Consider the following 16,479-nt stretch of genomic DNA (forward strand, 5'->3'; position numbering starts at 1 on the left):
GAGTACGCTCATAAGCCTAGCTTGTTGTGCTCCATGTTCCTTATTTCATGTATGCGGCACTATCCCAATGGAATTTACTGAATAAACTTGTTTAAACCAAAAACATACAATAAAAGCAGTACAGTGGCCACACATTTTATACCTACGATGTAAAATAATCCAAACAAGTAAAACACAGGATGTATTGCTTGCTTTTTAATATAATAAATATACAAGCATTGTGCTTAAAAAGCGAGCATGTCAGCAAATAAACAGATAAAACCCATATGAATTGATTTGATTTGATTTGATAGTTGTTGCTTTTTGGGTCCAGCGGACCATATAGGCCAAATCAGGACCCCCCCCCCCCCCCCCCCATATGAATTCGGTGGGAAAACAAAGTCACTGTATCAAGAACAAAAGTTAACAATAAAAGTTAATCCAAACTTGACAACATGTAAAAAGCAATAAGGCCAACAACAAAAAATATTCTGTTTACGGTATCCCGACCGACCCTATTTTTTTCGCGCGACCCTAAACGGTTTTTTTTGCATTTGGGGGGAAAAAAAATCTTGCGTTTTTGGGCAAAATAACTTCAAAATATGTTTTGTTGGGGAAAAAACAAAACAAAAAATAAAATAAATTTCCCGACCTACCGACCCTCTTTTTTGGGCCTATGTTACCGTAAACAGACTATTATTTTTTGTTGGCCTAAGAACGTAAAATACAGAAGCTAACCAGCTCATCTTATACTTTTTCATCATGAAAATGAACCCCCTCCGTCTCCTTTTTGTCTTCCACCTCTAAAAAAAAGTATATCATAGCGCATGAACCCACAGCTATCAGTAAAACATGCACCGTCCTGTCATCCATTTGTCTCTAATGATGCAGACATCATCATCTAAAGCAACAATCATCTTCATTACACCAGGGCGCACGCAGAAAAACTCTCCTACCCTCCGCTAAAAAAGTGCAACTAATTTTTAAGCTCCGCCCTGGCAAACATAGCATTATTCTTCCAACCACTCAGACCCCGACCACGGAAAATCAATGAAACGCTAGCGTGTCGTCTGCGTCAATGTCGTCTGCTTCGCTGCTTGGCCTGTAGCGCTCGCCAGCTGCTACGCACCTCCACGCCGTGTGTCGTGTTTTTGCTTCGTCTGTAAGCCTTCACCTGGAATAGCAGGCAGGTAAATCGGTGCTTTGAAGCGAACCTTACCTGTACGTCTTTATGATCTACCTTGAGTGATTGATAGTGTACACGGCCGTTATCTCATCGGCAGGGTGTCGTTTGTTTTGTTTATCTGTAGCTTGAAGCGGCGCGAAGTGCGACAGTTTGAGAAACAAGCTGTGTTTGGGACACTTCAGTTTGTGACGGCGTATACAACTGTTTGATAGACATAGTCCTTGCTCGGCGCTGAGGTCGATGTCGCTCTGACAGCGATAACAGAGCTCAACGGTCAGCGGATGAAATATATTCTCCACTTCTTGCTGACTCTGTTGGGAGTGATATATATTCTCCACGTCTAACTTAACGGCATCTGTCCAAGGATTATCTCTTATCTGTACAGCAGCGCAGCATCTTCTAGCTTCTGGAACAACTACTTGGTATGTAAGAAGTGTAAACAAATGCGTCTATAATTGTGTTTGAATTGTCTTCTGTGTAATCGTTTGTGTTTGCTTCTCTATTTGTGTATTCTCTATTGGTGTATCTGTAGATACCCAATTGTCCTTATATCCTTCTGTGTCAGTATTGTCCTCCACTTGTTGTGTTCTGGCGGTCTATACTTTCCTGTGTGTGTTTCTTTCTGTCTGTGTCCGTGTCCGTTTGAGCAAATTCCGTTCATCCATCTGTATGTCAGTATGTTTGACTTCTTGTATGTATGCCTTTCTCTGCATCTGTGTCTTCCTCATTCTCATTATTTTTTATTTAATATTTGGAATTTTTGAGGCATATTTATTATACCACTGTAACGTTTAAAACATATTTTAGCTTGACCAAAACAGGGTTGTATTATATCAGTATTGTATCAAATCAATGTTAAACAAGCACGCTTCATGATACATTTGGAGAGTGCTAAACAGGTTGTCAAAATGATATCTGTAAAGCATTGATTTAACAATTCCCATCTACAGACAATGCTGCTTATTATTGTTAGTGTGCATCTCCATCTAGTGAACGACGAAGAAGAAGAAGATTGTTACTGTGACAATATCAAAATGATGAGCATAGTGCCATTATGCAACAACAACAACAACAACAAACAATAACATCAACAACAGCAAAAGCAACACTGACAACTGTAACTACTACTACTTGTTGCACTACAACTACTACTGCTTCTACTAGAACTAGAACTAGTACTAGTACTAGTACTACTACCACTCCTCCTCCTCCTCCTCCTCCTACTACTACTACTACTACTACAGACCTTCCTCCGTCTCTTCTTCTTCTTCCACCTCTAAAATAACTCTACTACTACTACTACTACTACTACTACTACTACTACTACTACTACTACTACTACAAGAACGAGAGAGAGAGAGAGAGAGAGAGAGAGAGAGAGAGAGAGAGAGAGAGAGAGGGAGAGAGAGAGAGGGAGAGAGAGAGAGAGACACATACATAAATAAATAGATGAATAGATAAATAAACCAATTTATAAATGCATAAAATACAAATGAATAGTGAATAAATAAATAAATAAACAAATAAATACGTAATTAAATAAAGAAATAAATAAAGAAATGAATAATCAAATAATTAAATAAATAAATGAATAAGAAATAAGAAAGAAATAACGTAAAGGAGCCTGTTTATAAATTGTTTTTCTGTCTCTCTGTCTCTCTTTTTCTCTCTCCTTATTTCTCTCTCTCTCTCTCTCTCTCTCTCTCTCTCTCTCTCTCTCTCTCTCTCTCTTTCTCTCCTTTTGTAATAACGTTTAGTTTCATTTTCATTCTTTCTCTCTCTCTATCTCTCTCTCTCTCTCTCTCTTTCTCTCTCTCTCTCTCTCTCTCTCTCTCTCTCTCTCTCTCTCTCTCTCCGTCTCTGCCTCTGTCTCTGTCTCTGTCTGTGTGTCTGTCTCTGTCTCTGTCTCTGTCTCTTTTGTAAGCTTGGAGAAAGCGATTTACAGTTTGCGGTGTTTATACAGGCTTTGAAAGCTGGGCGATTTTTACCAAGCAGATAATGCTGAAGGACAGTTTCTGTCGAATGGATGGTTTCTGAATCATTCATGCGTCACTCATTCCTTGTGTGTTATTATTCGCTTGGTAGCATAAACAAGACAGGTGTGTTCTTCTTGGATTTTGTCTTGAACAAGGATATAATTATTTGCAAGCATAGGTTTTTGAACCATCTTCTTGTTGTTCTGTCACGATGAAGAAAGTCGTATGCCTGGATTGTTTTCCATTATTGTGGTTTGCCTAAGTATTATCAATGCGGAGTCGTGCGTCATTTTTTTCCATTCTGTATTTGTGCAAACAATGGTATCTTGTGTCTGAAACATAGACTGCAAGGGCCACACGTAGGAGAAAGATTAAACATTTAAAAGAAAAAGGCGGGCAGAGATAACAGGCAAAATAAACTAAAAATGCAATAACAATTCAGGAACATCATCATCACTTATCTGTTTGTTTGTTTGCTTAACGCCCAGCCGACCACGAAGGGCCATATCAGGGCGGTGCTGCTTTGACATATAACGTGCGCCACACACGACAGAAGTCGCAGCACAGGCTTCATGTCTCACCCAGTCACATTATTCTGACACCGGACCAACCAGTCCTAGCACTAACCCCATAATGCCAGACGCCAGGCGGAGCAGCCACTAGATTGCCAATTTTAAAGTCTATCATCACTTATGAAGGGCACTGTTTGAATCATCACCATCATCAATCATTATCATCATCATCATGAGCAGCAGCAACAGCAGCAGCAACAGCAGCAGCAGCAGCAGCAGCATCGTCATCGTCATCGTCATTGTCATTATCATCATTATCGTCATCATTATTATCATCATCATCATCATCATCATCATCATCATCATCACCGACTCCTCTTTTTTCTATCATCGTCTTCTTCATCATAATTCTAGTCACCTCGAGCTCCTATCTCCTCCAAATCAGTATTTTCTTTTGTGCTTGTTATGCAAACAACATAGGCAGAAAAGGAAGCTATGGGTGTTAGCAAATAAGATAAACATTTGACCAAGAAAAAGAAACTAGCAGAACAACACCAACGAAAGTGCGAATGAGTGCAATTCCTGAAATTCCCTTCAAGCAAGGTAAGGCCTAATTACAGACAATAACCCATCTCACGCACAGCTGCAGTTTCCACATGGCCGAAGCCTAAATGCGCTGAGGTGTAGACTGTCCTTTATTCCGATTTGGTGGAGTGTTCGCATTCGGCTAGATCACATGGAAGGCGAGCTTCTGCCTGAGAGATTTAGATGGTGGGGGCAAGGGCAGGTAATCAGCGGTTCTTTTGTCCACCTCATGGTCAGTTTACTGCTGGAAACGCCGCGCTTGGACGTGGGGAGGGCTATCGTCTGCCGTGGCCACCTTGGCTCGTCACACCGTTTGGTCTTGAACGTCCCTGTCTCGAAAATGTGTCCTTTTGCGTCCGAACGCTAACGTTTTCATTAGTGGTTTAATGTCTATGTTCCACAAAATATTAGGAGGTATCATACCTTGCGAGACTGAAAATTAAGGGGTATTCATTCTTGCTTATCACACAATTTAGGAGGTAACAATTATATAGTTTGTAACTGAATAAGACATTAATATTTGAGCGAATGCGTGTGCGAGGACCAAGATAAAATTTCGCTTTGATATAAAAAAAAAAATTAAAAAATTTTTTAATTGGACGATTGGTAGATTCGTTACCAATATCAAATTACCAGATTTTATTTTTTTAATTTTTTTTTTACATTTCAAGTATTCAGACTACAAAATAAGTCCACATGCGTCATTATGGCTTCGGTCCGCGTTTCGCAAAACCGTAACCTTTTCAGTGCAATTTTAAATGCTAGGTTATCAAACTTTTTGGAGAGTAATAATAAATTAGGTCAAGAACAAACAGGTTTCTGCACAGGTTTTTCAACACTAGACCATGTTTTTACTTTGCATTGTATATTAAATTTTTTTCTCAGCAAAAAGAAGCGACTGTTTTGTGCATTTGTAGACTATGAAAAAGCGTTTGATAAAGTTCACCGTGCATTTTTATGGGAGAAATTAGTTAGTTCTGATGTTAATGGGAAGTTTTTAAAAACTGTAAGAAATATGTACGAAAATGCTAAGTCTTGCGTTAAAGTTAATAGTGAGTGCTCTGGATATTTTCCCAGTTTGTGTGGAGTTAGACAAGGGGAAAACTTGTCACCGCTGTTTTTTGCTCTATTTCTAAATGATCTAAAGCCTTTTTTGTTGGAAAACAGTAATGGTTTACAAACTATGTCAAGGGAGGCTATTGTGGTTGGAATGGAAGATACTGATGTAAATGCTTTGTTTCAAATGTTTTTATTACTGTATGCGGATGATACTGTGATCTGCTCAGAGTCTGAAAAAAACCTGCAAGAATGTCTAAACAAAATGCACGAATACTGTTTAAAATGGCGTCTAAATATTAACGTAAACAAAACGAAAGTTATAGTTTTTTCCAGAGGTAAAATTAGAAATAAACCATTGTTTACGTATAATGGCAATTCAATCGAAGTAGTGTTTGATGTAATGTACTTGGGCCTTAAAATTAATTATAATAATAAATTTTCAGTCGCACAGAAGAATCTATATGATCGTGCCTCAAGGGCAATGTTTGTTCTTTTGCGTACGTGTAGACAATTGTCACTGCCTGTGGACATACAAGTTGACCTGTTCGATAAAATGATTGCTCCAATCTTACTATATGGATGTGAGGTTTGGGGTTTTGGTTCCTGCGAACTTGCTACTAAACTTCAATTACGTTTTTATAAAATTGTTTTCAAACTAAAAAAATCAACTCCAAATGCTATGATATTTGGTGAACTTGGAAGATATCCACTAGATGTTAATATGAAATGTAGAATGCTTTGCTATTGGTATAAACTGATTAGTCCTATTCATAAAAATAAATTTTCTAGTATTGTGTACTGCTTTACTTATAAATTGTATATCAACAAGATGATTGAATCTGATTATTTATGTTTTATTGAAAAAACCTTAAATGAAATTGGTCTCCCTGGCCTTTGGACTTCTCAAGAAAATGTTCAATATTCAAGCGCATGGTTTAAACAGAAAGTAAAAAGAAGCTTGTATGACCAGTATATCCATAAATGGTTTACAGAAATTGGAACAAAAAATATGTTTTGGAATTATCGAATGTTTAAAGATATTTTTGCATGTGAAGACTATGTCACACACCTGCCATATCAGCAATGTGTTGCAATGATGAAGTTCAGAACATTAAACAACAATTTGCCTGTACAGAAAGAACGTTACCTTAACATCCCGAGGTCAGAAAGAACTTGCACCAAATGTGTATCACAAGACATAGGTGATGAATTCCATTATTTATTTGTCTGTGATTTTTTCAAAGAAGAAAGAGCTGAGTTGTTACCACCTTACTATTGGAAAAAACCTAATGCACTTAAATTTAAAAAGTTGTTTGCTACTAACAAAAAGAAATTGCTAAAGAATATTTTGGACTTTATTAATAGAATCTGTAACAGTTTTTCATAATCTTTTTAATTTTTATTTATTTATTATATTAGCATATATATATCATGATTGTATTGATTGTATTTATTGTTCAAAATGCCCCCAGGGGTTATGGACTAATAAAAAACTTGAAACTTGAAACTTGTAACCACACCAAGGTAAACCTGTCAGACGAAGATTTTCATCTTTTTGAATTCTCGCGGTGACTGTGTAAATAGGGGATCTGGACACAAGGATCGTCTCCTATTGTGGTCATTGGTCATTGGGCATCTCCGTGTTAAATTGCACGCTCCACTGATTGTCCAAGGCTGTGTCGTCACGCTTTGTGTCAAATCCAGGTGCCTCTCTAAGCCTCTAACTTGCTATTAAAGTAAGTAGTTGTTAAGTTGTGGCTTTTCTGTGTGTCTATGTGTGGATGAGATAAGAGTATGTCACACACGTGTGTGTGTGTGTGTGTGTGTGTGCGTATGTGTGTGTGTGTGTGTGTGTGTGTATGTGTGTGTGTGTGTGTGGATGTCTGTGTGCTTGCTCTCATACCTCCATTCATAAATTTCTCTATGTGTCTTTTTTAATCTGTTTTCTTTTATCTTCCCTTGCTAAGTAAAACTTGGAGTGAACTAAATCATATCGACATAACACATAAAATGTGCAAATCATCCGATCGAAAAATGATTCATTCTCATAGTATCTGCGTCAAGGCAATTCTGAATGTTCCACATATTTTTGGAGGTCGTTTATTTCTCCGAACTCTCCAGGTGGAAAGAAACCATCCTGTTGTGACTCCCGTCGTTTCATGATCGGGATTTTTACGACTGTACCCTTCCTTCTCCTTTAATGTTCGTTTTATTCATGCTGTCACAATGAAATCGGTCTGTTTACGATGTTCCAAGAGTTTAATGTGTCAAAGGGGTTTGGTGAGATTCGAATTAAACCTTTTTTTCTTTTCTGTTCCTTGTACTAGTGTAAGACTGAGGCGTTTTCTTTTTGCAGCATAGGGTAAAAATATGTATGAATAGATTATAGTCTTGTTCGGTTAGAAAGACAGAACATTGATGGAGAGAGAGAGAGAGAGAGAGAGAGAGAGAGAGAGAGAGAGAGAGAGAGAGAGAGAGAGAGAGAGAGAGAGAGAGAGAGAGAGAGAGAGAGAGAGAGAGAGAGTGACAGTGAGAGAGTGAGAGAGACTCAGACTCATACTCAGACTCAGAACTTTATTACAAAAGGATAAAGGTTTTAGGCAAAGCCTATTCTTCCAACCTGTCCTTTATACAACACATAAAGACAGACGCACATACAAAAAATATAAATTCAATCATATAAAATACAGAAATACATTGTATGGAATGCAACACAATGTGCATTAAGGAATTACATAAGGAGAACTCAAACATTACAAAATTACATTGACATAGTTATACCTTTCATTTGGGAATAAAGTTGCTCCGATCAGCTACACATCTGTTAACACTAGTACAACATGTTTAACAAAATAACAATCGAACAAGACATTTCATTCACGAATGATGTGTGAACGTACGCGTGACTGTCTCTTAAACATTTTCACTGAAGTTGCATTTCTTATCTGTTGGGGGAAGGAGTTCCAGAGAAACGCTCCCGAGAAGGCTAAGCTCGATTTGTAGAGGTCTATGCGAGGTATAGGAGGGATGATTTTTTGGGACCCATATATTTTTGTGGTATGTTTGAAATGTGATTGCAAATATTTAGGACAGTCGTCATTTAGAATGTTATACATGAACACAGCCTTGTTTAACGTCAACTTATCTTTCAAGGGGAGGAAATTCAGGAGCTTTAGTTTATCAAATCATGCAGAATAAGTTTTGCAGCTCGGCGATGCAGGGAATTGAGTCTTTTTAAATGAACATCACTGCAGTTATCCCAAAGTGTCGATGCGAATTTATATGAGGCATTATGTGGGCGTAATAGAACATTTTGAGTGCTGCAGAATCTGCGTAATGCCTTAATTTTGATAACAGGTACAAATGTTTTGATACTAGTTTGCAAATATTACTCAAATGAGTTTGCCATTTCAACTCTTGATCAATGGTAACACCCAATAATCTATGTTCCCTAACTTGCTGCACTTGAGTTCAACCAACTGACAGTTGTAATTGTAAAGGACTTAATTGGTGTTTTTGTCTCGTGGTTATCACCATACTCTTTGTTTTAATCGGATGAATGATCATTGCATTAGAAACGCACCACTCAGTGATTTCACCCACACTTGTTTGAAAAGAAGAGGACGGATTCCAAAGATTTTTGACTGGTGTGAACAGAGAGAGAGGGAGAGAGAGAAAGAGAGAGAGAGAGATAGTTCATTTACGGGCAGGATAAAAAAGAAACTCTTTAAAAGCAAATTTAAAAAGCTAATGTAAAACTAATGTTATGACTGAGATGAACCTATTGACAAATGCAACTAATTCCAAAGTTAAATCCAAAAATAAACTGTCGGAATGGCTTATACAGACGAACCTGTCTTGTATACATTAACATACACCACACACGCCACTGACCACAAGTAGTCGCTATAGACAGGTGGTTGTCATGGAAACATGAATCAAATATAACAAAATCGTCGGGGCTCCTTTTGATATGGTCGTCTAACTAGGTGGTCGTTACCGAGAGGTGGTCGTTACCAAGAGGTGGTCGCCAGGGCAGGTACGATTGTACTTGAAGTAGTGTCTCTTTAAATTAAATGTTAAATAACAACATTGACAGTTTGAGTGTTGAGATGTAGAAGCACTATATATTACTGAGGCAAACGCGACAGCTGTTTACCCGTTCTGATACGCTACCAGAAGTTGATTTCACCGGGTTACTGCTGGAGGAAAGGAAATGGGGGTTTGAGTTTGGGATGGGATAGAAGGGGACAAAACGGAAGGAATAACGACAAAAGAACAACAAACACAAAGAGAGAGAAAGAGAGAGAGAGAGAGAGAGAGAGAGAGAGAGAGAGAGAGAGAGAGAGAGAGAGAGAGAGAGAGAGAGAGAGAGAGAGAGAGAGAGAGAGATGTGTGAGTTTGTGTGTACGACTGTGTGTGTGTGTGTGCGTGTGCGTGCGTGAATTGGTGTTTGCTTGAATGCCAGTATATGTATCTTCGTGTACAAAAATTAGATAGACTAAGGATCGAGTTTTCAAACGACTCGACGTTTGAACCGCAACAGCGTGCATATTTGTCTGCATGTTACCTGAAAGCATATCGTTACCCCGAGGTTAAACACAGGTTATGACAATGTTTACCTCATTATCTTCAGGTCAAAAAAGTGTATGAATTATTGCATTCAATGTTGTGGGAAGTAAGGGTTTTGTTCGCCCAGACAAGCGCCTCCTTGACACAAACTTGAATAAATATCAGTGTTATTAGAAATAAAATGAAACGACTTAAAACCTTCGCAGCCTTATTGAACTTTTGAAACAACTCTTCCTGCCTTTGGATGTTTTTAAATTGCTGCCTAGTATCGGTTGCAAATAAATTCATGACTCAACGCACATTTCTAAACACTCAAATAAATACAGAACGAAAGAAAGAACAAAAGAAAGAAAGAAAGAACGAAAGAAAGAAAAAACAAGTCGCGTAAGGCGAAAATACTACATTTAGTCAAGCTGTGGAACTCACAGAATGAAACTAAACACACTGCATTTTTTAACAATAACCGTAGTCCGCCGCTCGTGCAAAACGCAGCGAAACTGACGAGTCTGAGTTTAGCGCGGTAGTGGTTTCGCTGTGCTGCATAGCACGCTTTACTGCACCTCTCTTCGTTTGAACTTTCTGAGCGTGTTTTTAATCCAAACATATCATATCTATATGTTTTTGGAATCAGGAACCGACAAGGAATAAGATGCAATTGTTTTTAAATCGATTTCGGAAATTTAATTTTAATCATAATTTTTATATTTTTAATTTTCAGAGCTTGTTTTTAATCCGAATATAACATATTTATATGTTTTTTGAATCAGAAAATGATGAAGAATAAGATGAACGTAGTTTTGGATCGTTTTATAAAAAAATAATTTTAATTACAATTTTCAGATTTTTAATGACCAAAGTCATCAATCAAATTTTAAGCCTCAAAGCTGAAATGCAATACCAAAGTCCGGCCTTCGTCGAAGATTGCTTGGCCAAACTTTCAATCAATTTGATTGAAAAATGAGGGTGTGACAGTGCCGCCTCAACTTATACAGAATGTTCTTTTGTTGTTTTTCGACTTATTAATTATGTCTCGATTTATGCGCAATGTAGTGACTTTTCCTCTGTTAACAATACGCATTAACTTTGTGCGAGTGTCTTATGTGCACTTATTACAATTGAAATGAGATTCACTCTGCTCAAATGTTGGCGCTCCAAGTCTTCTTCTTCTTCTTCTTTTCCCCTTAAGCTAGCTGCTAGCTACGGCCGGGCCGCGACGAGCTGGTCCGGCGAACGGTCGCCGACGTCATCAAATCAGGGGATTCCCCTATTAGTTAGTATACAGAACTGGTTCGGTGGAATGTTCGCCGAGCGTTCGACGAGCTGGTTCGGCGTGGTTCGGCTGTGGTCGTTGGCGGGCTTAACTCCTATTCCTGTTCTCTCGTGCCCTTTCCCCACCTCCTGTATCACCAACCCCTTCCCATTTTCTGCTTGTCTGTGTATCTGTTTTGTTTTTGTTTTGTTTCTTCGTTTCCTGAAATGAGTTAATGTATTTATTCCGCCATCATGCTAACCCTTGTTTTGTAATTATTATGATTGCTTAAAATAAGCATTATATGCTTGAGTATGTAATCATCCATGCATTGTTCTTGTCATGATTAAAATTGAATAAAGTTCTGTTTAAAAAATTTAAAAAAACTTCTGTCTTTAGGGCGGGGATGTAGCTCAGTCGGTAGCGCGCTGGATTTGTATCCAGTTGGCCGTTGTCAGCGTGAGTTTGTCCCCACGTTCGGCGAGAGATTTATTTCTCAGAGACAACTTTGTGTGCAGACTCTTCTCGGTGTCCGAACACCCCCGTGTGTACACGCAAGCACAAGACCAGTGCGCACGAAAAAGATCCTGTAATCCATGTCAGAGTTCGGTGGGTTATAGAAACACGAAAATACCCAGCATGCTTCCTCCGAAAACGGCGTATGGCTGCCTACATGGCGGGGTAAAAAACGGTCATACACGTAAAATTCCACTCGTGCAAAAAACACGAGTGTACGTGGGAGTTTCAGCCCACGAACGCAGAAGAAGAAGTATCTGTCTTAAATGTTCCTGATGCTACCTCAGCCTGAGGGAAAAAAAGATGCGACCTATGTGCTAACCTGAAAAAGTTGTCAGTAATCCGGTCGATGTTCTCAAGAACACAGATGCTTTGAGTTCCATCAGCTGTCCTCAAAAATTGGTTGTCTGCTATGTTCTCTTCCTCATATCTCCTCTTTCCTGTTATTGTAATGTGTTACCAAATTTATTCTGTGTGTGTGTGTGTGTGTGTGTGTGTGTGTGTGTGTGTGTGTGTGTGTGTGTGTGTGTGTGTGTGTGTGTGTGTGTGTGTACCCATGTTTCCACAGGTTTGGTTGCCTAAATCACCATAAGGCAACCATCCACACGTGGATGGCAACCTAAACTCTGGATGGCAACCTAATTGTGTGGATGCTCGCTTCATTTAACACCGTTAAATTGACTTTTTTGACGGAAAGAATGTCATAACAATGTTCAAAATGACATTCTTTCCGTCCTCTATAGGCGACGAAATAGGTCAAATTTTGTGCATTTTTTAGTGCAAAATTCTTCGATGCCGGAGCGAGTACTGCACCCAGTGCTGTTGTAGTGCAAGTGCACTAGAAAGGCACTACACCCAGTGCCGCCTCTTAGGTAACCATCCACACTTTAGGTATGTGTGTTCTTTTTCTGTACTTTTTGATACGCGCACAATTGATCATAACCAATAACACATTATCTATTTTTCTGTGCTTGATAATTGCAACGCAAACAAAAAAACGATAATGCTGTCCCCCTACTCGGCCTACGTCGAATTCTACGTAATTCTCCCTGTTTTTTCTTTGTTATTAAGTTACCATTATCGTTAAATAGCACGTCCAACAAAGCAGCGCATAATGACCCACCCCCGCCAGCCCCCGTCAGCCCCCCCCCCCCCCCCCCGAAAAAAAATGAGAAAAAATACCCGGAAACAGATGTACCAAATATGTTTCGCTTCCGTACCTGTTACCGTTTTATCCTTAAGCTCCCGGAACAAAAACCTTCACATGCTGTCTCTGAGAGCTATTCTGCTCAAAGGCTGTTCCCTACAACTGCTTATAAGCCTAACTATAAAGCAATCTATGTAAATTTAGCAGCTGTTCGTTGAAGCTACCCATCATACAAGCTCTTTTTAAGTGCTTTTTAAAACTGCCAATTGAAAAGCGTCTTTATGGCGAAAGCAAACAGCTTTCTAAAATGAGCTCATTGTCAATGCAAAACTGTCCACCAAACCCCCTAATGATCAGACCTGTCTCATGGCTATTCTATAACCAAAGCGAAGCATATTCCTGAAAATCCCATAGATGAAAACTATCTGGAAGCTGTTTCCCCAAAGTCTCAAAAGCCCAAGCAAAACTGTGCACTTTCTTTATTTGGTGTTTAACGTCGTTTTCAACCATTCAAGGTTATATCGCGACGGGGTGCACCTTTAACAATCCTGTTGTCAAACCTGTATAGAAAAAAAAATCCCAGCAGCCAAAGCGCGACTGATCCCTTGAACTGCCCGCCATGGTCAGTTTGCTTTTCTTGAACGCTTTTCCGTGAAGGTCTCTCTTATCAAAGGACACCAACAATCTTCCCAACAACTCTCTAAAGTAATTAAGATCTCCATAAACGCAGTTCCCTAAACCCGTTCGTAGTCCGAGGGTGCCTCAGCTTTGTACACATTGCCAGCAGTCAAAGCAACACTCTTCCGTCAAACTCCCTATGTTTGGACCGCTGCAAAAGTCTGTTTCCCAAAACTGTCCATAAACAAACCCATTGCAACAACTATACGATGACTAGAAATAGTTATTTCAAATAACCAATAGGCAAAGCAACACTCTTTCGTAAAACTGCCTATGATCGGACATATCTAAAATCGGTTTCCCAAAACTGTCTATAGAGAATAACATAGCAACAACTATGCGGTGACTCTAGAAACTGTTATCTCAAATTGCCAATAGGCAAAGAAACTATTCCGTAAAACTGCCTATGATCGGACATATCTAAAGTCTGTTCTCCAAAACTGTTAATAGAGAATAACATGGCAACAACTATACGGTGACTCTATAGACCCTGTTCTGTAAAACTGCCAATAGTCGATGCTACACTCTGCCGTAAAACTCCCTATGATCGGACCTCTTTAAAAGTCTGCTCCTCTAAAGCTGTCCATAGTGACATTGCGACAAACATACGGTGACTTCAGACACTGTTCTCTAAAACTGTCAATTATGTAGTCTTTCGTAAAATGTTCCATGATGGGACCTCTCTAAAAATCTGATCCTCAAAAACTGTCAATAGAGAATTACAAGGCAACTATACGGTGGCTCTATAGACACTCTTCCGTAAAACTCCCTATGATGGGACCTCTCTAAACAAGAGCGAAACCTAAATATAGCCGGGCTATAAATAGCCGGCGGCTACAAAAACTGATTCTCCGAAGTTATCCATAGAGCTTAACATGGCAGCAACTATACGGTGACTATTTAGGTACTGTTCTGTAAACATGCTAATAGTCAAAGCGACACTCTTCCGGAAAACTCCCTATGATCTGAACTCTCTAAAAATCTGTTCTCCAAAACTGTCCATAGAGAATACCATTGCAACGGTGAGTCACTGTTCTGTGAAACTGCCCATGGTCGAAGCAACACTCTTCCACTCAAGGGTGCCCATGATCGGACCTCTCTTAAAAGCTGCAGTTCTTTAAAACCACCCATAGTCAGAGGGTTACGCACGGCTACAACTGTACGCTGTGCCCACTGGCTATTGTGTCGTAGTATGTTTGAGCAGTACGTGCTCCCCGTGTTGGAGAGAGGACAGAGCAAACGCGGAGAGACAACACGCGGACACCGAAGCGCTCCTCTGAGCAAACAGCTCTCGGACAATGGTCTTCAACCGACCTCAGATTGTGACATGGAACAGAACCTCGTTTCTTACCGGCAAGGTGGCTAGGTTTTGGCGAGCAAAGCTAGACATAGACGTAGACATAGAACACTTTATTATCTCAACGAGGAGAAACTCAGGTGTGGTGTATACAGCATTGCAATAAACAACATAAAACGTAAGAACATAAATAAAATATCGAGGCGCAAATAGTCCACTCACAATAGTCAGCTAGGAGGACTGACTGACTGACTAATTGGTATTTTTATCCCCAGTTGGTTAAAACCAAATTGCATTCAAAATTCATCACATAAAACAAGTTCTAGTCCTCAGTTCTAGTGAATACGTGGGACATGAGGTGTTGATACTAGCTAGGCGGAAAAGTACTCTTCACTTATATACCTAAACGTAAAGTCATATGGCTCAGCACACATGGAATTTGAAATGCAAGTACATGTACAAGTAACGGGCAAGGTCAAGTCTTGAATTGACCTTCTTATGACGTTTGTTGGTTCACCGTTGTATCTGCAAATTGTGGAATAATTGCAAGGTGGCATAGCGTTTCTTGGGAACAGAAAGTTTAAGATTTGACGAGAGATATAGGCTAGGCAGCATCTCCTCAGAGTTCTTCTATTCACAAGAAACCATGGTGACAGCAAGGCTGGCAAGTATGTTTGCAGTTCACTGAACACTCTTTTGATATAATCCTAACATTTTATTTAATTTCGCCTAGCTGGCGCGGAATTGTTCCACAGAGGCTCTCGCCTTTTCGCCTAGCTGGCGCAGAATTGTTTATGGAGGCTCTCGCATTTTACCGAGCTAGCATACAAATAATGTCATAAAGGCTTTTGATCTAGCTAACACAACATATTTGCATAGAGGTTAGCGCTTACCCGTCTGGAGAAGGGTTTGTTTTTCAGCTTTCTTGCCTCCAAGAAACGGCCGTCCACCGCAGGTTGTGACAGGGAAAAGTGCTATTTCGATATCTGCCTCTCTTTTTTTATTATTTTTTTTTTACCTGGTGGGGACAAGCCGCCTTTCTAGTTCGATCCGTAAGACTAGACGGTGGAAAATGGACATGCTAAGGTGTTTCGTGGAGTTTGTCTTCATGACGGGAGCTGTTGAGGCGGATTTCTTTTGTTTCGCGGCTTTATTTTTAGCTCAAGGACACTTTTTGGGGGGCTTAATCAGCAAACACAGTTTCACGGTTACAATCAATAACGTAGTAGTTACCTAGATGCAGAATATTGGACACACTTTGGCAGATTTGCGTGTTATATGTGTGATATGATATCACCGGAACATGGGTTTACATTGTGTAATGAGTAGATTATAGCACAACCATAGGTGGGATAAGTGTAATAAATTAAACAAATTATCTCAAATGTACAATCAAGTTTTCATCAGCGCTATAGGTGGGATAAGTGTAATAAATCAAACAAATTATCTCAAATGTACAATCAAGTTTTCATCAGCGCTGAACATATTTTCTTCTTCCTGTTAGAAAAAGTAATTGTGAGAAAAGTAGGTGTCTTTCAAGAAAAAAAAGCCACCTAAAATAGGTGTTAGCCTATGAAACATAGTGTCTGATAATTTATGAGAAACTTTTGCCTTTTGTCATTAAATACGATATTTCATAACTTTGTTTTCTTGTAGACACGAATTCTGCGTTTAGCTTACACAATGTTTTTTTTTAATGAGACCAACGCATTCATGATACAGA

At 39.3% G+C, this 16,479-nt stretch overlaps 1 protein-coding gene across 1 annotated transcript in view; it reads left to right on the forward strand.

Moving 5' to 3' along the window:
* Window positions 1–1,090: 1,090 nt before the first annotated feature.
* Window positions 1,091–16,479, forward strand: part of LOC138962074 (four-jointed box protein 1-like) — an 89,477-nt gene continuing 74,088 nt past the window's right edge. Inside the window, exon 1 of the mRNA XM_070333783.1 lies at window positions 1,091–1,587. The gene's annotated coding sequence lies outside the window, so the exon portion shown is untranslated. The remainder of the gene's footprint in view (window positions 1,588–16,479) is intronic.

This window comes from Littorina saxatilis, linkage group LG3 (assembly GCF_037325665.1).
Source record: "Littorina saxatilis isolate snail1 linkage group LG3, US_GU_Lsax_2.0, whole genome shotgun sequence".
NCBI classification, from domain to species: Eukaryota; Metazoa; Mollusca; class Gastropoda; order Littorinimorpha; family Littorinidae; genus Littorina; species Littorina saxatilis.